Here is a 6,471-nt window from a genome sequence, read left to right as displayed (position 1 = left end):
GAAGACACGGCCAAATGCAGGATCCAGATGTGCCAAAAGCTAGAGACCTTTCTCAAAGCTTCTTCTTATATACTGGAAGCAGGCCACACCCCAAGGCAGCTACTCAGCTGCTCATAGCAGATTTTACCATCTCATGTGGAATAACTACATCCAGATGCCCAGCCACTCAAAACCACAGCCCAGCCAAGTTGGTGCACCACCTTAACTACCACAGCTCCACTGAGTTTTCAATGGCTGAGCAGGAATTGACTCAGTGGCAGTGTGTTACCTCTCCGGACCTTTCTTCTGAGGTACTTCTGAGTGAACTCAAACATCCAACATTTCAGTTAGCAGCCGGGGACATTAAGGAAGCATCAGGACCACCCAGCAAGTAGCTCAAACATCTCATCCCCCAAATTCCTCTGAACTGGAGTTTACAGAGACCCTCTAGCTTCTGCTAATCCTGGTCCCTTATCCTTCCTCCTTGCCCCTTCTGCTACCTTAGTGGTAAAGAGTGCATGAGGATGGTGGTGGCTTGTAGTTTGCTTTTTTTAAAACAGCTTTATTGAGATATAATTCATATTCCATACATTTACTCATTTAAAGTATACAATTTGATGGTTTTTAGTGTATCTGTGGAATTATATAACCATCACTACTAATTTTAAAACATTTTCATCACCCCAAAGGAAATGTTGAACCCTTTACCATTCACTCTTTATTCTTCCCAAAACTCCTTCCTCAAGCTCTGCCATCAAGTTGAGCCCCCAATTCCTGACAACCCCATGTGACACAAGGTAGAACTGCTCTATAGGATTTTTTTTTTGGGGGGGGGGCTGTAATATTAATGGAAGGAGTTCTCCAGGATACCACTAATCTACTTCCTGTCTCTATGGATTTGTCTATTCTGAATACATCAGATAAATAGAATCATACAATATATGGTCTTCCATATAAATGAAATAATACGATAAGTGCTTTGTTCCACTTAGTGTAACGTTTCCAAGGTCCATCAATGTTGCAACATGTATCAGTACTTTATTGATTTTTGTTGTCAGATAACTCCACTGGATATACTGGAGCACTGGTATTTGAGTGGCAGAATTCTCACTTTCCATTGGGGAGGCCTGAGTTCAACTCTCAGCCCATGGACCTTGCATGCAGCCACCACTCATCTGTCTGTGGAGGCTTGTGTATTGCTATGATGCTGAGTAAGTTTCAGTGGCGCTTCCAGACTGGAAAGAAAGGCCTGGAAATTGACTTCCAAAATTAAATAAATAAATCAGGCAACACAAACTCTGTGGATCATAATACTACAGTCCCATTGTGTGTGGATCATCATGAGTCAGTGGCTGACTCAAGAAAAGCTAGCAGCAACAACAACACAACACAGTACACCGCATTTTGTTTACCCATTCGTCAACTGATAGACATTTGGGTTGTTTTTATGTTTTGGCTATTATGAATAATGCTGCTAAGAACATGTTTTTGGGTGAACAGTGTTGTAGCTTTAAATTAAGTGGTTAAGGAAGGTCACTGAGAAGGTGACATAGGATTAAATACCTGTGAAGGAGGTAGATAAATATATGACAGATGATAGAGAGATAAATAGATAGATAGTATGGTACTTCAGTTTGTGTGTCAACTCGACTGGGCTGGTTGAGTGGCTGGGCAGCTGGATGTAGTATTTCCCATGATGAGACTGGTAATCAACTCTATGGCGGAATCTACTCTGACCAGCTGAGTAGCTGCCTTAGGGATGTGGTCTGCTTCCTGTATATGGAGAAGCCTTGGGGAACAGTCTCTAGCTTATGGCATGCTTGAACCCTGCATATAGCTATGTCATTGTTTCACAGTCTGCCATGCTCTGCAGACCTTGGGACTTTCAATGGACTTGAATTAATGGCCTGCTGTGTGGTTTGGTAACATTGGGACTCTGCCTTTTCATTTGTCAACCTTGGGCTTGCCAACCTCAGGAGCCAGCAGCTGAGTGAAGAAAAGCCTCCAGCTTCAGTGGGCCAGAAGCAGGAGGCAGAGTTGAAGCCCAGGGTTGAGGGGCTTTCACTCAGTGCCTAGAGCCTGGCACTTTGAACTCAGACTTAAAGCCTCCAAACTGTAAGAGAATAAACTCCTGTTTGTTCAAGCATCCCAGTTATGGTATATTCTTGTCAGACCAGTACTAGGTAACCAGAGCAGATAGATGGATAGAGATAGATGGATAGATAGATAGATAGATAGATAGATAGATAGATAGATAGATAGATACAGATAGATGGCTGCCCTTGAGTTGACTCCAACTCATGATGACCTTAAGTAAAACAGAACAAAATGTAGCATGTTGTGCATCATGCTCACACCTTCAGGCATTTCTGAGTCCATCATCTTGGTTACTGTGACAGTCCATCCCACTGAAGGCCTACCTTGCCCTCAATGGCCCGCTACTTCACTAAACACGATGAAATCCCTTCCAGCACTTGATCCCTCCTGATGACAAGTCAGAAGCAAGTGAACCGAACGGTGTTCTTGCTGTGATCCATAGATCTTCATTGGCTGATATTTGGAAGTCGATCCCCAGGACTGTCTGCCTAGTCTGTCTCAGCCTGGAAACTGCTAAAACCTGGCCAACATGGGCGACACTGCTGGGATTCCTAATACCAGTGGCTTCTAGTGCCACAGCAACATGCAAGCCGCCCTATGACAACAAACTCACAGGTGAGGGAGGGAGCCACATGGATGTTGGGGGGAGGGACCTTCCAGACAGAGGGCAAAGCCGGTGCAGAGGAGATGAGAGCATGCTGACATGCTCCAGGGATCCACAGAGGGTACAGATTGGGACATTTTAGCGGCTAAGTCATGATCCATTTTCTTACCATTGCAAGAAAACTGGAGCCGTTCCCAGTGGTGACTAAGATCGTGGCTGGTGAGGGTGGAGGAGCAGCGAAATCAGGAAGCTCTTAGTCATCAGCACAAAATTGGAGAGCGGCAGGCGGAGGAGTTACCCTGGGGGTGGGTGCCAGCCAATGCGGAGGGTGTCCCGAGGGAAAGGGCAGACCTCAGCTATAGAAAGTGCAGCTGGTGCTGCCGTGGCCTGGGAGTCCCTCCCGGCGTTGGAAGCCCACCCTCCCCTGCTTTCCACCCTTCATCCTCTAATCCTCCCCACCCCCACCCGTCTCTTCCCGCAGCTTAGGCGGGAGTTGACAAATTCTGCTTATAGAAAGAAGGCTTCCCGCTGAGTTTCTTGGTGCTGCTGTGACAGAAATAATACAAGAAGGTGGTTTTCAAGAACGTCAGTGCATTTTCTCATAGCTTAGGGGGGAAGTCCGAATTCAGGGCACAGTTCTCGGGAAAGCTCCTTCCGTGTTGGCTCTGCGGAAAGGTCCTTGTTTTAGCTTCTTTAACCCCAGCGTTCCTTGGTGCCTTGGTATCTCCACGTAGAATATGTCTTCCCCCAATTTGTGCTTCCTTCTCTCTGTCTAACCTATTGTTTTTATTTCTCAAAAGTCATCAGGTTAAGACACTATCTACACCGAAAACCTTATTCCCTAACAGTTTTGGTTGTATATTTGGAAGGAAAAAAAAAAAAAACTCATTGCCATCTTCTCGCGAGGAGCAGCTGGTGTGTTCAAACCGCCCACCTTTTAGTTTGCAGCCAAGCACTTAACCACTGTGCCACCGGGGCTAGGATTTCAACCTGCATTTTGAGAGGACACATTCAATCCCTGATAATGTCACTGGCTCTGCCACACACACCCCAGTCTCAAGTGTCCTTTGTGAATTAAGGATTTGCTGCATATCAGGTTTCCCTATTATTCCAAGGTCCTTGGGGCCAGGGAGGGCCCCACCACTTGTCCTGCTCATCGCTGGGTCCCCAGCACCCAGCAGGCATGGAACTCAGTCCATGTTCACTGTGACAGGCTTCCGCTTTCGGAGCTTTCGGGTCAGAGAGGGGGCTGCGGATTCCCCAGAGTCCAGGAGGCGGTTTGCGCTATGAGGAGAGAGCCAGGTTTCAGGAAATAGAAGGAAGGCCTGACATGAAGCACTTGGTCCTGTGGAAGAGGGGGTGGATTCCTTAGGACACAGCGGAGCGTGCAGAGGGTGCAAGCCGAGCTGGTCAGTAATAAGATCTCTAGCCCTGCCTAAGGTCTTCGTCCTCTTAAGAAAGAAAACCAAAAAAGTAGCTGCTGTTGAATCAGTTCCAACTCATGCTGACCCATGTCTGTCAGAGTAGAACCGCTCCATACGATTTTCCAGAAGCAAATTGCCAGGACTTTCTTCCCAGGCACCTCTGGGGGAATTCAAACCATCAACTTCTTGGCTAATAGTTGAGCACCTCTGTGTTTGCTCCACCCAAAGACTTCTTGAGAAAGAAGTCATCTTAAAGCATTTACCTGTGCCCTCTTTTGTGTATGTGTGTGGGGTGGTTCCAGGCCCTACTGAAAATCTAGGACAAGCCAGCAACCTCTTCCCCGGACAAACACACTTTCATGGACTCTCACATCATTTTTGCTATTTCGATCTTTGAGAGAACAGATTCAGGTCAGGTTGCCTGGACTGGAATCCTGGATCTACCACTTACTAGCTGGGTAACTTGGGTAAGTGTCTTAGCCCCTGTATGCCTCAGTTTTGTTTCTGGAAAATGGGCATGATAATAATCATCTCACTGGATTATGATGATTAAACAAGACATAAAAGACGACTAGTTAAGCCACTCCTCGAAAGGAAGGTTGGGCAATCTACTTCCGTAGTGATACCGCCTCGGAAACCCAAGGAGAGGTCACTGTGAGTCGGGGCCGACTCAATGGCACATCACAACAAAAATGACAAGTTAAGTGCTCAGATGCTAACCGTAAGATGGGTGGTCCAAACACACCCAGTGGCTCCATGAGAGAAAGGCCTGCTCATCTGCTTCCGTAAAGATTACAGCCATAATTCAAAGGTGTCGATTCTTCTTTGGTCTTCCTTACTCATTGTCCAGCTCTCGCTGGACATGAGGTGATTGAAAACACCACGGCTTAGGTCAACACATGTTAGTCCTCAAAGTGATATCTTTGCTTTCTAACACTTTGAAGAGGTCTTTTGAAGCCAATTTTCTCGATACAAGACCTCATTTGATTTCTTGACTGTTCAGTGAACGCTTGGTATCTGTCCTAGGGATTAGCTCCACCTTGAAGATAGGAATTGAGGCTCAGAGAGGTTAAGTGTCTTACCCAAGGTCACACAGCAGGATTATAACACAGGCCTGCCTGCCCTTGGTCCACAGACTAAGGCATCACACCCCACGGAGCGTCAGTCAGCACAGCTCTGCAGAATGAGTGTCACACAAATCCATTCCCTGAACACCCAGCCTGGTCCTCCAAGGCATCAGCATTTACTAGACATGTGACTATGAATCCTGAAGCTCAGTTTCCCTTTGTGCAAAACAAGCCTGCCTGAGGCCCTACTTTCCATTGCGTGCTGTGAGAATCATATCGGATTCCCGGGAACAAAGGCCTCTGTAAGGGTAGGCAGTAAGGCTTCTTGGTTTACTTCTCCTTTTGTTTGTTGCTACATATCCACAGAATGAGCTCACTATGTGCCAAGCATTCTATTTTACATGGCCCCTTATGGGGAGAGGCTGACAGGTGAGGATCAGAGAGATTGAGTGAGCTACCTGAGGTCACACAGCAAGCAACAGCAGAGTCAGGATTTGAATTCATACTCTTAACCACCATGACCTATGAAGAAAATTTCAAAAAGTGCACAAGAACCAAAATATGATCTTGACTATATTCCACCTGAATTGGGAGACCGTCTGAAGAATAGATTTGATGCATTGTGAGAATGGCCAGGACCGGGCAGTGTTTCATTCTGTTGTACGTAGGATCTCTATGAGTTGAGCTGATTCCATAGTACCTAACAACAACCACAACGACTCTTTGAGATACTATGTGTGTGACAAATATAATCTCAAGGGATAGACCCAAACTCTGGGAATCTATTTCCCTTTATCCTGACCTAGGGGTCCTGGCCCTGCTGGGTAAGACCCAGGAGTTTATACCACTAACAGCTGAGTGACAGTCAAGCCTCCTCCCCCATCTCCCAGACATTTTCCCAGGTCACTTGGAGAGGAGACAATGGCACCAGAGCTTAAGGACAATGGGAACAGCTCAGTTACTAATGCAGCTTCTGGGCTTGATTCCTGAATTCCTGGGGGGCGGTGGGGTACTGTAACACTCTCAGTGGACTTAGGGAGCTGGAGGAGCTAGGCCAAAATCTCCACTCTGATTTGTAGGGAGCTCTGGGTGTGATTTGAGCTAAAAAAAATTCACTCATGCTAGGGGCTCTGGCCACCTCTGCCTGACAATGTTCATTTGAGAAAAGGAGCCTAATGGATAATTTTTAACCCAAAGGAATTAAATGCCTCCTCTGGGTGGCCCTCCTTGATTTCCTCAACTCAATCTAATTTCATTTTTTACTGAATAAAGCTGTAATGTTCATTCATTTATTATTCAT

The sequence above is a fragment of the Orycteropus afer genome, unplaced genomic scaffold (assembly GCF_000298275.1).
Source record: "Orycteropus afer afer isolate SDZICR_OR568_19922 unplaced genomic scaffold, OryAfe1.0 scaffold00405, whole genome shotgun sequence".
Lineage (NCBI taxonomy): Eukaryota > Metazoa > Chordata > Mammalia > Tubulidentata > Orycteropodidae > Orycteropus > Orycteropus afer.
The sequence above is the reverse complement of the archived record's forward strand: the minus strand, read 5'-3'. Positions refer to the sequence as shown.